The sequence below is a fragment of the Magnolia sinica genome, chromosome 1 (assembly GCF_029962835.1).
Source record: "Magnolia sinica isolate HGM2019 chromosome 1, MsV1, whole genome shotgun sequence".
Lineage (NCBI taxonomy): Eukaryota > Viridiplantae > Streptophyta > Magnoliopsida > Magnoliales > Magnoliaceae > Magnolia > Magnolia sinica.
This window is the reverse complement of record NC_080573.1, coordinates 24,517,333-24,534,014: the sequence shown is the minus strand read 5'-3', so window position 1 is coordinate 24,534,014 and position 16,682 is coordinate 24,517,333. Positions and strand designations below refer to the sequence as shown.

General features: G+C 41.6%; 1 pseudogene; it reads right to left on the bottom strand.

Annotated features, from left to right (window-relative positions):
* Nucleotides 1-5,002: 5,002 nt before the first annotated feature.
* LOC131243215 (polyamine oxidase 2-like) lies at nt 5,003-16,196 on the bottom strand (annotated as a pseudogene).
* Nucleotides 16,197-16,682: the final 486 nt, after the last annotated feature.

Sequence of the window (16,682 nt, the reverse complement as noted above, 5' to 3'; positions counted from 1 at the left end):
ACGCCGTTAGATCCGTTAACGGATCTTTCTCCCTTTCCGCCGTGCACCACTCGGCCATGAAATCGGATGGTCATTCTGAGAAAATTCAGTTGGGCCCACTGTGAATTTATGTGATTTATCCACACCTTCCATCTGTTTTTCCATCTAATTTTAGGCGTTGAGCCCAAAATTGAAGCTTGTAAAAATCTCAAGTGGACCATAGTGGAAATAATGATTTCCACCGTTGAAACCTTTCCAGCCCCACAGTAATGTTTATTTTTTATCCAAACTGTTCAGAGGATCAAAAAGCATGGATGAAGGTTAAAAACAAATATAATCTTGATCCAAAACTTTGTGACCCCCAAAAAATTTTCAACGGTATAAATTCAATTCACACGGTTTCCTTTGGTGTGGTCGATTTTAGCTTTTTATATGCTTAGGATTTGAGCTAAGACCTTAAAATTATCTTATAAAATGGATGGACAGATTAGATAAAATATACAAATTACGGTAGACCCCACAGAGTTTACTTACGTAATCCGCTTCCCTTGGCCACGTACCGTTAAACTCCACATTGCATTTTTTTCTGGACGCAGATTTCTTCCTGGGCTGGGAACCCAGGCCCACTGTGATGTTTGTGAGAAATCATCCCCCTCCATCCGTTTTTTTTAGTTCATTTAATGACATGATGCAAAAAAAGATCCGTATCCAAAGCTCAAGCGAGCCGTACTAAAGGAAATGTGGTCAGGGAAATTCCTACCGTTAAAATCTACCTGGGTTTGACAGTGATGTTTACAATCCATCCATACCGTTAATAACTTCATTCCTACTGGGATGAACCGAATTAAAAAAATATTAGCATGACTCAAAACTTCTATGGCCTACGAATATTTCAACTGTGAAAGTTCAATTATCACTTTTTTGACCCACTTGAGCTCTACAAACTGTACATTTTTGGCTTCAAGTCTGACTTGAACTCAAAAAACAGATGGACGGGTAGGATTTCTCACAAACATCATGGTGGGCCCCACCTGGTTCCCAGCACCAAGAACTTCTTGGAATGTCTTTTGGTAGGAAATCCACGTCGGTGCGTGGCCGAGTGCATTCACGGCCTAAACGGAAAAACATCCGCTAACAGATCTGCATTGGAAGAGTATTTATTGAAAGGAAACAGCCGCTTGGCATCCAGCAATGGCATTTTGCCACATCACTTCAGTAGCGTTTCAAAGCATACAGTATCCAATCGCTCCCGCCGTGGATGTTCGGACCCGTATGATAATCGTTTTATTTATATTTGAGAGTTTTCCATATGGCCGCCTATCTTTTCAGCTATGGACAATAAACCTCCTTCCTTTAAACTATTTCTTAAAACCCACTTATCAACTTCATATACTTTCTACTAGGGCTGTACACGAGTCAAGCTAGCTCTATTAGCTCACTCAGCTCGAGTTAGCTTGAATTGACTCGGCTTGAAAGGTCAACTCAAGGCGAGTCAAGCTTGTTTACGAAAGCTCGAGTTGAGTTCAAGTCGAGTTCGACCATGGTGTATTTCAACTTGACTTGACTCAAACTCGACTCGAAGTTTGAGCTCGAATTAAGTAATATATTTTAATAATATATATTATATATATCAAATATATAATATATATTTAAGTTTTTTAAAAAAAAAATTAAAACTTAAAGTTTTAATTAAATAACCCTACTCAACTTTATCAGTCTCCCTTCTTTCTTTTGTTTCCCTTACCTTATCACTAGCTCAACCCGGCTCGAACCACTAGTTTGGCTCGAACTTGACTTGAAAGATTTGACAAACAAGTCAAGCTTCAATGTTGAGCTCGAGGAAAATTACAGTATAGGCAAGTCAAGTCGAGCTTGGCCCACCTGGACTGGATTGGGCTCGATGTGCCTGCCCGAGTTCCTACAACTGCCTGCACTGGTGGGCATTAAATGTACGTAGCCATTTAAGTGCAGAAAAGACAATTTTATCCCTGATTGGCTGCACATATTTGTACTTGACATCTTCTCTTACTTTTACCTTTCCCAAGTTACGGTTCTACCCTCCTATTTTGCCACCGTTGCAATCGGTTTATGCGTGAAGCTCGTTACAAATTACATGTGGGGGTCGACTTGGATTGCATACTCATACCGCAAGTCTGAAGAGCGGTGTGTGGGCCCGTCATGATTTATGTATTTTATACACGTTTCCATTCATTTTTCTAGTTGTGTGATCTCAAAATGAGGCAGATCCAAATCTCTCTTGGACTACACCGCAAGCAACAGCATTGATTAAACGCTCACAGTTAAAAACTTCTTGGAGCCACAAAAAATTTGCATCAAGCTGATATTTGTGTTTTCCATCATCAGTGTCCGCTAACAAATAGGCTAGATGTCAAACAAACATTACAGTGGGCATTAGGAAGATTTTAATGATGGGTGCTCAATCACCATTATTTTCCTGTGATGTGGTCCATTTGAGAGTTGGATATACCTCATTTTTTTAGCTCATGTCCTAAAATAATGATCTAAAACGATGGATGGTGTTGATAAGAAATACAGTTAGGATTGTATGCCACGTATATCATTTCCTGCTTACCAAGGGCCACATGCAACATTATGTAACTCTCCATGCCATGCATCCGTCTTTCGTATTTTAAAAGACGGGCGACAAGGATTCGGTGAGAAATCTATCTATTTTTTAGAGCATGGCAAAAAAATGAAAATATTTCAATGCTTAAGTTGGCAATGCAAGCAAGAAAAATTGAAGATTGAATGTCATTCATTGAAACATTGTGAGGGGCCACAGCTTGTTTGTGAGAAATCCATCCCATCCATCTATTTCTCTACCTCAATTTTGGGCAGATCTTAAGCTCAAGTGAGCCACACAATAGGATAGTGGGAAATTATGTGCACCATTGAAATATCTTAAGCCATCATGTGCCTATTTAAGCCTGGGATCTGCCTCATTTTTGGAACCGCTCTTTTAAATGAGCTGGTAAAACAGATGACAGGAGAGGATTTCTCATGAACATCAAGGTGGGCTGATGTAAGCGGAGGTAAGGGTTGCACAAAAACGACATATTGGGCACTTAGGTGCAGGGGAGAGGGTTGCTTGACCGTAGGTGCAGCCCACCATAATGTTTGAGACAAATCTACCCAGTCCATCTATTTTCCAGCTCATTTTAGGACATGGCCCAAAAATGAAGCAGATACATATCTCACGTGGGCCAAGTGAATGAAAGATTGAGGATTCAACGCCCATCATTGAAACATTAGTAGTGCCACAGATTATTTATGACAAATTCACTGGTCCATCGTTTTAAGAGCTCATTTTTTAGCATTGGGTAAAAAATGAGCCAATTCTTGGCCCAAAAATGAGGAATTTGAAGCTCAAATGAACCACTTGATAGGAAATGGTGGGAAAGAATGGCCAATGTTAAAATATCTTGGGCTCATTGTGGGGCCATTTTGAGCCTTGGATCTGCCTCATTTTTGGGGGTCATGCCCTAAAATGAGCAGAAATAACAAATGGATGGAGTGGATTTCTCATAAACACCAAAGTGGGCCCCCATTTTTAGCATTGGCTCTACCTCATTTTTGGGGGCCATTCCCTTAAATGAGCTGAAAAAATAAATGGATGGAGTGGATTTCTCATAAACACTAGAGAACCGTCTATCGATCGATTGATAGATCCACCGATCGATCGGCCAATTGACAAACATGGCCGATCGATTGAAAATTACTGAATTTCTCAAAAAACTCATTGGACAATTTTTGGACCTATCGATGTATCGATGGGCAGAGTTCAATCAATCGACGGTTAATAAATTTTTGAATTCTAGTTGCTGGAAGTTATTAGAGTATCAATCGATGCATTGATCGACATTGGTGGTAAGTATGAAACTTCACAAATTTTCAAGGGCAGTGTGAAAGTGCGGAATTCCCATCTATTTAGGAAGTTATTTTAGACGTTCCAAAGCATCTCTAGGGTGTTGGAGAGCGAGAGAAGGCTTGGGTGAAGTGCCGACAATGCCTTTTTGTCTTAAATTTCTTCCGGGTTATAGTAGATTCTCTTTTTTTTTTTTTCTTTTTTTTTTTGTTCTAGAGTTAGCTATGACTAACTAATATCTTAGCTAAAGCTAAAGGGTGGAGCTTTCTAATTTTATTGGAATATTTTAATTTATTGATTCATATTTTTGGAATTTCATGATGATAATTAATTAGAATATATTTGAATTTTACTTTAAAGCTTTTGTGTTATTTTATCTTTGATTTATTGTCAACTCTGGTTATATCAGATGCTTGAAGGTGCAACAACAATGCTTTATTAGAGAATGAATCAATCTATAAAATTTATTGATCTATTGTAAATTCCAGGCACAATAAATACTTTAAATTCTCTACGATTAATGTCCCAGTGTTTCATGAGAGAATCGTTCTATCGATATCATACTTTGTTGGATGTTGAGATTGGTTTAACTATTTGATCTTCTAATTAGAATGAATCAAAATTCAATTTTTAGTTGAATTATAGAAGATAAATCAATAAATTAGGCATTGTAATTACTAGAAGTGAATCCCTGGACTCTTAGTCATTTTTATTCGTTTTCATCCTATCTCAATTGGATTAAAAATTCAGACAAATTATTTACTAGTTTAAACTAGTTCTAGTTGTGTTTCACACTCCCTATAATTTGACATCGGTCTCACCGAGAATATATTACTTTAGTCTTGTACTAGGAGTTGTGCGATCCCTATGTTGTATCACTCACCTTTGTTACAAAATTTTCCATTTTATCTCTCCCATCCTCTTTATATGTGTGTTACATGTGCCACTTCCCCTAATATTTAATAGGATCACATGCAGCATATTCTGCCAAATGGATCATTAAACACATACACTAATGAAGTTGGCATACTATAGCCCAGTGTTCAAGTGAAATTTTTAAGCAATACAAACAAAGGAAATTGGTATACTTTCTGCATACTAAATTCCCTTCACTCTCTCCCTTTCTCTATCTCTGTCTCAATACAACATGAATTCACATATTGATTATAGTTCTAAGCCATGTTACAATGTAGATTACAAACATACCAAACATCCAAGAATCTAAGGGAAAACAAATATTTTTCCCATGTTCTTTGGACAATGGTGAAAACATGGATATTTTTTTTTTAGGGGGTACTATCTCAACAATCTTTTACATGCATCAGAGTAGCCGATGGGAATGACATACGGGAAATGTGAAGGGGGGCAGACTCAGACGTGAATTCTTCCCCCATGACTGTCTGAAACATATTCAAGTCGCCATACCGTTCCAAAACATGCATTTTGCAATCTTCCGTGACCATCAGGCCGGTTGAGAAAGCTCCATGTACGGTTCCCGGGTAGCTTGTGCTGGTCGCCTCCCCTGCAAAGAAGAGATTATCGACGGGGGTTCTTAGTTGTTCATAAAGTTCGTGGGACTTCCCCAAAGAGTTATAGCTATAGGAGCCAAGCGAATTCACGTCTGTTCCCCAGTGGGAGACGAGATGCTGAAGCTACAAGGGCCACAAGGAAAAGATATTGGACACCGCCAGTGTTCAATATATGTATGAATGTATTTATAAACCGATTGATGTATATGTATATATTAATGTTTCAGTTTCATGTGTTCTTCATGGACAATCACTAGGCTCAAGGCATACAACTTATAAAGAAACTGTGCAGATGATGTAAGACTCTTATAAGGTGGGTCACACGTGGTCATTGGTTTATATTTGACAGTTGGATTATTCAGATTGAGCGATTCAGTGGACCCCACTGCAGTTGTGATCATTGTAAATAGGTTTGGGGGCGGGACGCTTGAACTGTGGTCCCTATTCACGGTTATTAAGTCAGATATGGAAACCTACAATGTGGAGATGCTATAGAAAAAAAGTGTGATGGGTACGCTTCTCTTGCTCTCTTTCTTATAAATACATGTCTTAGTCCCTTCACCAACACAAGAGATAAAATACTAGTCTCATTAAAGGTTATACTAAATGTGTGAGGTGTGGAAAATTAAGATTTCCGTCGGTGATATTGAGGCATCTAGAATGTCTTTCATATCAAGTACGCCTTAAGATTATTATGTTATATCTCCATTATTGATGCATTAGCCATCAATTCCGCAATATCATGTATAATATATAGATGAATGCATCAAGATTTTTCCCTACCATGGGTCCAATGTGGATAGATCATATACTGAAAATCACACCGAGCGATCCAAACACTCCAACAGTATCCATCGAATAGATTGCTATGAAAAATGTCAAACGATGAGCACAATCACACAGTTAAGATCATCCGATCCTCATGATTTCTAGGATCTCCACCATTCAGAACGCGGCCAGTTTCGTTGGTCTGGATGTGTAGTGGTTGAGGCATCACCATTTGAAAATGGTGGCAAATGAAGTAGTATCATATCCTTTAATTCAGTTCTTGAAAAGTCAGAGCCTAAACTAGAATGCAAAGAAAAGAAAATATATATACCGGTTCAGAAGCATCCGGTAGGATTTGCTTGAGTCGCTGAAATGTGAAATTAGCTACTTCTTCATCAGACATCTTTTCTATGTCGTCTGCCACCCGCCCGCTGGGCATGTACACAAGAACGGGATGGCTAGTTGCCTTGTGAAGATTGAGAAAATAGTTGCATTCATGAGAAGTTGGCGCTGTGATACCCAAGAGCTCTACATCTGGCCAAAAGACCTTGTCGAAGTGCAACGCGATCTTGTTCTTGTTCCTACTTCGAGGTCCTTAATGGCTTCTTCTTTCCACTCTGGAAGCCTTGGCTCAAACTTCATGGACTTGGACTTGAGAACTCCGATTGGGACTGCAACGATAGCCGCATCGGCTACGAACGTTCTACCATTTTCGACTATGACTCTTACTCCATTGTAGCGTCGAGTGATTCTTGTCACCCTGAAAGACATAATGTGGATAAGAGATTGCTCATGCATGAGAATGCAACAAATGGATGGCACAATAATTCTACTATGAGAAGTATGAGAGCAACATCCAAAAACACAAAGAGCGGACCCACTTTCAATGGGGTATAGCCCAAAAGCCTGATTTTAATTAGATGGTCTTCACTTCTGATTAATGGACATCAGTTCATTGAGTTTGCAAAGTTTCAATATTATAATTGTCCATTAGATTTCCACCAGTCGTTCAATTAGGTCAATAGGGTCATTTTGATCTTACTATCATGGTTAATTTAAAGAGGGGCCAACGATTTGGACGGTTTAATCCGAGCCATGTATAATATCTTGTGCATGTAAGTAGAACATCACTCTATGCAGAGTATTGAAATAAAAAATAAAAAAATCTTGTCCTATCAAATACAAATTTTATTCATACCTATGACAGAGACGGATGTCGAGCCCTTTGGCAAGATTATTTATAACAGGTCGGTATCCCCGGACCATGAGACAATGTCCACCGGAGAGCAGTTCTTCCTGCATTTTACACAAAAGAAACATATAATTAGCAATGCAGGACATTGACATGTTTTGAATTTCATCAAGAGTATTTACTATCAGGAAGAATGTGTTAATGTTATTATATCATCAGATGGGCATGTTCATTGCTGTCATGTCACAACTGCTTGGTACTGTTGTGTGTGTGTGTGTTTTCTCCTGACCCAATCAAGGGATGGGCCATGTCTCAACATATCCCCAATTAGATCATCACAGCCATTTGATGAAAGACCAATGGCCAACGTAATTAGCAGCAAGAAATACTTGCCTGACCCCAACATTTTAGTGAGATGGATTCTGCATCTGCAGCAAACCAACCTTCCATTCTACACAAGTACCATTGCAATACGTTGTGGGCAAGCCTTTCCAACCTGCAACTAAGCTCATGCTTCAAATTACAGAATCTCAAAATTAAGAAAACTACAATAGCAACATTACATAAAAGAAAATAAATAAATAAAGAAAAGAAAATATGGTATCTTGAAAACCTTAAATCGGGATGCCTCTCTAAAACAACAGAGAAGGCCTGAAGTATGGATATGTCTTCACTACATTCCTCCCTTTCCTGCCTTATTTTCTCTACCTGCAATCATTAAAGTCACAACAATTTTAGCAATTACCCGAAAGAGAAAGCTTAATAATGTTTAAGACATATGAGCAGTCCGTCCTTAAGATGGTAAGGAAAGAAGACGTGCCTCTTTTAGAATACTCTCATATGCCTTGGCAACCTTTGTAACTACTTCATGAGGGACTTCCTTCCCATCGACATCAAACAGTGCAAAACTGCAAAAGCAAACAATGTATCTTCCTAATCAGTTCAAATTATATCGTTTGTGTTATTTGGTGCTCGATTGCAAGAAACGGTTTTTCCATATGAATGATTCAGATAACCAGAAGGTGGGCCATCAAGCAAGAACTGCTAAATTGTAAGTCCCGTATCCTATACCGTACCGTTCCATAGGCTTCCGCGGTCTTTCCGGTCGAATTCCGGCAACCTTCGACCCTTAACCGGTATTTGCGCGTGACCTGGATTCTCGTGCCAACAACCTGAGTCAACTCAACCCAGGACTTATACCTTAGCGACCGCGTCGTCGCCGCGGTTCCGATGCCGCGACTTGCGCACCGAGGTGATACCCTGGTCGGGAGTTGTGGGCCAGCGTTCGGTGCGAGGAAACGCCGCGCGTGCGAATTCTGAAAAAATCTCTACAAGGTGTCACATCAATCAATCAATCCCATCATGTCAAGTACACATCACCTTTCACCTTTTCCCAAGCAAGCCCCAAAGTTAAAAAGCTCTTACACAACCCATGCTTTTCTTACACCATTAGCCACAAAAGTCAAAAATCTCTTACACTCCCATCCCTCTCTCCCATCCATCACTCCATCACCCATCACTCCCTCTCTCTCTCTCCCTTACAAGTCTCTCTCTCTCATTTTCAACTTTTCCAAGCAACAAAAATCTCATACGTAAGACCTCTCCAAGCCCTCCCATGGTGAGAAAAATGCTCATGTGTGGCCCACCTTTCCATCCTTAGATCTCTCATCTCAACCATCCATTTCTTATCTTCCTCCATCAAAAGGAAGCACAAGGAGCTAAGGAAGCCAAGGGAGTAAAAAGATCAAGTGGTGGGTGTTTTGATAGGGTAGATTTTGATGTTTTTAAGATGGGCCAAGTGAGGCCAACTGATCAATGGTTTGGATCTCACTTTGGACCCTAAGATGTGGCCGATGGGCCACTTGGATCATCATGATCATTCCATGATGGGGCCATTCTCCATGGACCCCATCATGATGTTTATTTCCTTGCTTGCTTAGGGTCATCTAGACCGTCTCTTTTAGTGGAGAAGGGATCTCCACCGTTGGATTTCGATTTCATGGACCCACATATAATGGGACCCACTTGATGTATGATTTAGTGCAAGGGAGGGCCCATAGTGCCGGGGTCCCTCCATCACGTGGGTCCCACTCTCTCTCTCTCTCTATCTCTCTCTCTCCCTCTCTATTTCATTTTTTTTATGTGTGATCATAACATGCTTGTATGGCCCACTTGGATGGATCCCACCCTGAAGCATACATCCTACCCAAGCCATCTACAAGTGGGGCCCACTTTGTGCATAGTATCCACACCATCCTCCATGAGGTGGCCCACCTAAGCAGGGCCCACCTCTAATGTGTTTACAAAGGTCCAGCGTCCAGGGACGCTGGACGTTTTGTTGAAAAAAAATGCAAATATTAGCTTAGTTTCAAGTGAAAGGGGGTGGTCCACTTGTGTAGGCTCCATCTTGATGCATGTCTTCAATCCACGTCGCCCATTCCGTTCCCATCCTTTTTTTAGGCGTTGAACCAAAAGATGGTGTCAACCAGAGGTCTTGGCGGGCCATACCATACCAAATGGCGGTTTTCACCATTGAAACCTCCCCTGATTTCCTATACGCCAAAATATGTCCGATATTGGACTTATTTTGCTCGTGCTGAGCCATGGGATGGCATTGGACGGTGTGGATTGTCAAAATATGGACCCCACCTGCAAAATCCTCAGAAAAACAGAAATAAAAAATAAATAAATAAATAAAAGATAACACAGCAGCTGCTGCTGCTGTGTCAGACGCAGCAGGCAGCGCCTGCGCACGGCGTCCGGGCGGACGGACGTACGTACAGCCACCCACGGCTGTAGCCGTGGGCCCCACCTTGATGTTTATTTACCATCTAATCCGTTCATAGGGTGGGCCACTACCTGACGTGGGCCCACCCCAAAAATCAGCCTGATCCAAGACTCAGGTGGCCCACACCATAGGAAACAGTGGGATTGAACCTCTATCATTGAAATCCCATTTTGGGCCCACAGAAGTTTAGGATCAGCATGAAATTTGTTTTTGCCCTTCACCTAGGTCCAAGCGACCTTATCAACGGTCTGGATGGAAAATAAATGTTATGGTGGGCCCCACATGGAGCCCACAGTGATGTATGTGTTATGTGGCCACCGTCCAGGCGGACGGTGGGGCCAGGCAATGATGTAAGTGTTTTATCCCCACCGTCCAGGGACGGTGGGCCTGTGGAGTGCGTGCGTGTGTGAGTGTGTGCGTGTGTGTGTATATATATGTACATATATATAATATTATTTAATATTATATGTATTGTATATTATATTATATATATATATATATATTTATTATATATAAATTATTGATGGTTGAGGCCCACTTTGATATGTATGTAAGGCCCATGGGTCGAGGCCCATTTGAGGTATTAGGGGCCCATGGTTTAAGGCCCATTAAGACGTATTGGGGCCTATGGGTTGAGGCCCATTTGATGTGCATTTGGGGCCCCATTGGTGTGGCCCATTTGATACACATAAGGCCCATAAGATTAGGCCCATTTGATCTATTCTAGGGCCCACGGGTTATGGCCCATTGCAATGCACATAAGGCCCATTGGTGTGGCCCATTGATGTGGCCCACTTGATGAATATGAGGCCCATATGATAGGGCCCATTTGATATATTGAAGGCCCAATGGGATATACCTAAGGTCCATTGCAATGTGTAATCCCAATATGATTTATGTAATGATATTTGTGGCAGTCGTGCCTTGGGAGCAATGTTGGTTTGACGTCCACATTGCAAGTGTAGTGTGGTTAAATGTCCGCATTATGACTTTTCCTAGGGCCCATTGTTAGGCTCGTACGTCTAATGTGTAGGCCGTCTAGGCCCATCTTTGTTATGATTATCATCCATCCCATATAACATGTTTAATTCCATGATCCATAATCATATGCATCATATGTATGCTTGATATGAGAAATGATTGATCATAGCATATGCCTTCGGGCAGATGGTTTAGGGGCTCCCGTATAGGGGGTGTTGCCCTACATGAGCGCACGATACGCACAGGATTGCTGCATGACTAGATAGCTGTATGACTGGATAGTGTGATTCATGCATTCGCATTGTGTGATATAATTACTGTACGCCCTAGCGACATCAGGGCCGTAGCCTCCACAGACGTGTCGTGGTTGGCAGTTTTGGATATCGGAAATATTGTTCTACATGGGGTGCGATAGATATCCCTGGGTGAAAGTCCCTAAACCCTTATGGTACCAAGAGGTTGCTCCAACGTCTAGACCGAGTGGGTGCATGAGCGCTGAGTGCCGATTACCAAACGGTTGCGCTTTCCACTGTGTCGTGGTCGGTTGGAAGGGGGTGCAACCTTACCCGCCCGAGAGTAGGGGGCAATGCTAGGCTGAGTCTGACCAGCTCGAGGAATGGGTCCACTATTGACGAGCCGATCCCGATATTGGCAGGCGAATAGTGAGGTCTTTTCCACTCACCTTATTGCGTTCGATGGGGCGGCAATTTGGCTTGGAGTGTACTAGACCCCGGGTATATTCCAGATTTTGAGCTATATTGATATGTGGAGTTAGATGAGGATTTGCATGCTTGAGTTGCATTTCGCATTGCATGGCCTTGGTATGGCCGACATCATTCTTTACACCGCATGGCCTTGGTACGACTATGGTATTCTTAGCCTTCATCAGCATGTTCCACATTACTCTGATACTGCATGGCTGCATTGCCACCTTGAGCATACACTTTCACCACCCTCTAAGCTTTCTATAAGCTTATGCACGACCGTTGCGTGCAGGTGACGTGGGATCGCAGCAGCGCTGAGGCTTGGGCACGTAGCAGATCTTTTTGGAACTTTTGGTCTATCACCATTGTATTTCCCTTTATGCGCATTGTACTTGTAAAGTTTTTTATCATAGTGGAAATGTGATGGAGTTTTTGGTTGTTGTTTATGGGTTATGCCTTTAGTTATGCTGATTACGAATTAAACTGATGTTGAAAATCCTCCTTGTAGCATCCCAAGATCGGAACCTGGCGAATGGGGGCTGGGAGCCGAGAATGGGGTTCTACGGAGGCTGTCGGCGCCGGATTCGGCGATCGAAAATTTTGTGAGCCCGGTTTCCGAGTTTGGGGCGTGACAGAAATGGTGAATAGAGATTTAAGAAAATGATAAAAGGAAGATTCCTATGAATGCAGTAGAGATGAGAATTACCTTTCCAAATCATGATCATATAACGGAGAGTTGTCGCCGCTAGTACGATACAACGGCAATCCAAGCTTTCCAATCAATGGTGCCAAGGGATTCTCTTTACTGGCCCCATGCAACCCGAAGCATGATCAATGACATACATGACATCCATTTAGGCATGTTGGGCAGTTTTCACATTTTACTATAAAACAAGGCGACGGAACGGTGAATAAAACCAAGCACTTATAGAGAGAATTTTACCATGAGGCACCCATGTCGACGGGAAAACCAAATGAATAGTCAGTGTCCACACGGCCACCGAGTCGATCGCGTGATTCTAACAAAACAACCTGAAATGAGAAGTTTTATTTGGATCAGAGACAATTTTGATGGATAGTACTAGATAAGAACATGTGTGAAATCTCTTATTTTACTTGAAAAGCAGCGTCATGAAGAGCACGAGCAGCAGCAAGGCCAGCAAATCCAGCACCAATGACGATGACAGACGGAGAGAGTGATCGTCTTCTATCCATGTTTGAATAGGCAGGAGCTATAAATTGGAAATTTGAAGTCAGCAATCTTAGGAACGTCAGGCCAAAGAGTATTGAATTCATACATACATGTAGGGGTGCACATGGAATCGGTAAATTGGACCGGAACTGACTAAACCGGATGGTTTGGTCCGGTTCTGAAGTGCACCGATTCCAGTTCCAAAAATCAAAGACCTGATTAGTTTATTTCAGTTCTTGGTTTTGGGTTATGTAGAACCGAACCGGACTATGAACCAGATTGTAGAACCAAATTTGAAACCAAACCTAGAACCAGACTGTAGAACCAAACTTGGAACCGAATCTGGAACCAGACAGTGATTATCATGTTATCAGCGTGCTTAATTGGACTCATCTATTTTATGAGTTTATAATGTATTTTAGTTGTCTATTTGACTCATGATTTATGGTTTACAATGCACCCTTTAATTGTTTCCGTAAATGTCTTTTTGTACACCTCACATAGTATCTATATCATTCATTAAATGGGCATGGGCTGGATTATAAAAAAAAAAACATGCAATTGGGCTGGATTATAAAAAGCCCAGAGCCGTAGAAACAAACTAGTTTTTACAGTCCGGTTCTGATTCGGTTCTAGGGTGTAAACGATCCGATTCCTGTTCCAATTTTCTTGGAACCATTAGGAATGGTTCGGTTTCGGTTTCACCCCATAACCGGACCGAACCGAACCGTGTGCACGCCTACATATATAGTTTAAAACATAACTAAGTCAACTCAGCCTGACCGAGTTTGACTGAGTCACTCTGTTTAAGGCTCTAAGTCCAATATGAGCTCTACTCAGAAAATGGTACGACATATTACCAAGCATTACAAAGCCCACATGTGTGTGTGTGGGCCAGCATTGCCAATAGGTGTTATATCCACCTTTGTCCTTCAGGTGGGTATGACTATCCAGATTTTCTCGCCCAAAAATAATTTGGTCCACCGAGCAAGTGGATCACATTGTTACTAATGGTCAGATGGTAAGTTGACTCAATCCATGCTCTGCCTACTGATCTGAGTCACCAAAACAAAGCTGACAAAATGCCGAAGCAGCATATTCCTACAAGGTTGAGCCAGAATCAAGTCCGAGTCTAACTGAGTAAGACCCGAGTCCTAGTACCAAGGACCTCCCTATGCGCAACCTTCTAGCCATTGAGTGAAAATGTAGGCCGAGGCTCGGGCCCACTACACAGACAAGCATGGGTGGAAGTTGTTGGGCCAGATGTGCGAAGTCCCCACCCCATTGGCTTAGAACAATGTCAAGGCCTAATATCTAAATGGGACGACTTGCCCACTGATTAAGGTTGTCCACGAGCAAAGCTGGCTCAAAAAGCTATCTCGGCTTGGCACGATCTAACTCGACTTAAACGATAACTCAAGGCAAGCCAAGTTTTGTATGACCTAGCTCATTTTGAAAATGAGCTGAGTTTGATAATAGTGGATCTTGACTCAACTCGAAATCGGTTTAAATCGAAGCTCGAGCTCGAATTGACTCGAATATATATATATATATATATATATATATATATATATATATATATATATATATATATATATATATATCACAATATTTATGTGTGTGTGTGTGTATATATATATTATTAATTATTTTTTTTTAAAAAAAGTTAAAACTTAAATATTATCCTACCTATCCATCCCTTTATTACTCTTTTCCTTTCTTATTGAACCTGTCATGCCCGAGCTCTAAAGTCTCTATCTCTCTCTCAGCACTAACAACAAGGTACCTCTATGGCTCTATCTAATATTATATATATATAATATTTGAATATTTGATTTGGGAATTGGGTCGGGTGCCGGTTGGATCGGATGGCTAGGTTGACTCGGGTGTTGGTTGGGTCGTGTTGTGGGATTGAGTCGGGTGTTGATTGAATCACGTTGTTGGGTTGAGTCGGTGTGGATTGGGTGTTAGGTTGGGCCAAGTTTGGAGGAGGCTTAACATAACTCAAGATATGCTCACCTCTAATCGATCTACTAGCTAACCTCGAATTCAATTCCAAAGGTTTAGCAAACAATCTAAATATCTGGTGGTAATCTCTAGGCCTGCTCAAGCCCGAAGACAGCTTGGACGAGCCAAGCCAAGCTTGGCTCACCTCGACCCGACTCAGCTTGATGTACAGCCGTACCACTGATATGTCAGCATCACGGTACCACTGATAGGTCAGCATCGCAGGAAATACGTGCATGTAGTGCATATGCACGTCAGCACGTAATTTACGTATGCACGTATGGCTGTTACTCATTTTGATGGATGTCGCCCACCGAGGCTGATTGCCTGCTGAGTAAACTCTGTGGGATCTATCGTAATGAATTTATCTTATCCACGCCATCCATCTGTTTTTCCATTTCATTTTAGGCCCTGAACTTAAAATCGAAGCGTATCGAAAACTGTGTACCACACCACATAAAATAGTCTGAATTAAATGTCTACTGGTAACAACTTCTTTAGGGCCACAGAATTTTTGGATAAAGCTGATATTTGGCCTCTGTGTGAACATATGAACAGGTTGGATGACAAATAAACAACAATATGGGCCTTAGGAAGTTTTCAACGGTGGACGTCATTATTCCCATGGTGTGGTCCACTTGCGTCTTTGGATATGTTCAATTTTAAAAAATAGAAAAATATGAGCTCATAAAACGAATAGACGGCGTGGATCAGTACACAATCCGCGTCGGCATCATACATTTGACTGTCCTGCATCCTTGTGTGGATGCACGAAGCAGAAAAGCTCAGAAAGAGAGATCACAGCCGTCTATTGCACCACAGATCCGAGCACGATTTTTATTACACCAACACAGCCAAACGGCAGAAGTTACCGTTTAAAAACAAAAAAAAAAAAAAGAAACCTCAAAATATGGAGTATTTACATACCCATCCTCAACCGACAACTCATCAGATTTCCAGATTCCATGTCGTGGCTTCTTTTTTTTCGTTCGGAATTCGGAGATGGGAGCCCATATGAATGGGCCAGATCACCCCTATACGTAAATGGACGGACGGACGGACGGATCGATGTTGTGAAATTCCCGCTAGGAGATAGACTTGTCTAGATGGAAAGATCTGATCCTCACTGTTGAAAGGGAAGGAAGGGGAGAGAATTTGAGGAGAGGAAGATAACTGCTGCTCTGGTATTTAAAATCCTGCTGGTTCGGATGGTTTTATAGATGCAGATTGCGTCCGACGCGTCTATGCTCGCACTCGGTCCGGCGCTAGTGCAGAGCGTCACGTATCTTGTAATTTTGTCGTGAGGCGTAGTGTGAAGACTGGGGCCCACTGTGATATATGTGTTTTGTCCGGAAATGGATGGGCTACTGACCCCGCCACTAGCCAGTGGCTAGTGGTCGGTGCTCTGTGGCCCCATCTTGATGTTTATGTTTCATCTATGCCGTCCACCCATTCTTCCAGATAGTTTTATGGTTTGATCTCAAAAATGAGGTTGATCCAAATCTCGAGTGGACTGCACAATATTAATTGAATGCCCATCATTAAAAATTTCTTCGGTCCACGAAAGTTTTGGATCAAGCTCATATATATATCTTCCCTTCATCCGTATGACCTAATCAATAGGTTATATGTCAAATAACTATTACAGTTGGCCTT